The sequence below is a fragment of the Penaeus monodon genome, chromosome 24, assembly GCF_015228065.2.
Source record: "Penaeus monodon isolate SGIC_2016 chromosome 24, NSTDA_Pmon_1, whole genome shotgun sequence".
Classification (NCBI taxonomy): domain Eukaryota; kingdom Metazoa; phylum Arthropoda; class Malacostraca; order Decapoda; family Penaeidae; genus Penaeus; species Penaeus monodon.
In genome coordinates this window covers 23374053-23374410 of record NC_051409.1, presented here as the reverse complement: position 1 = coordinate 23374410, position 358 = coordinate 23374053, and positions in this window count along the sequence as shown.

The following is a 358-nucleotide window of genomic DNA, read 5'->3' as shown; positions in this document are numbered from 1 at the left end:
AAGACCACGTGAACCTTAGCCTTCATGTTCTAAAGGGAGTTGGAGTGTACCCAATTTCTTCATGGATCTTATATATTCGAGTACCCTGTTTCTGGCATCAAAAAGTGCCTTGGGGTAGGCTGTGCCACACGGGCCATGTGGTCCAGATGCCACAAGAAATGGAAGGAGAGAAAAGGCACCTGAGGGACCTCAGCATATATAGAGAGGCAAGTTGTGACGTGCGGATCCTAATGCTAGGCAAACAAGCTCGAGTGTGTGTCCAAGGTGTTTTGGGGTGCCAATTTATGTCTGACACTACTCCTACATGATCTTTTTGTGTATTATTTTGGGTACAACATTGCCCCTGTATTTTTTAATT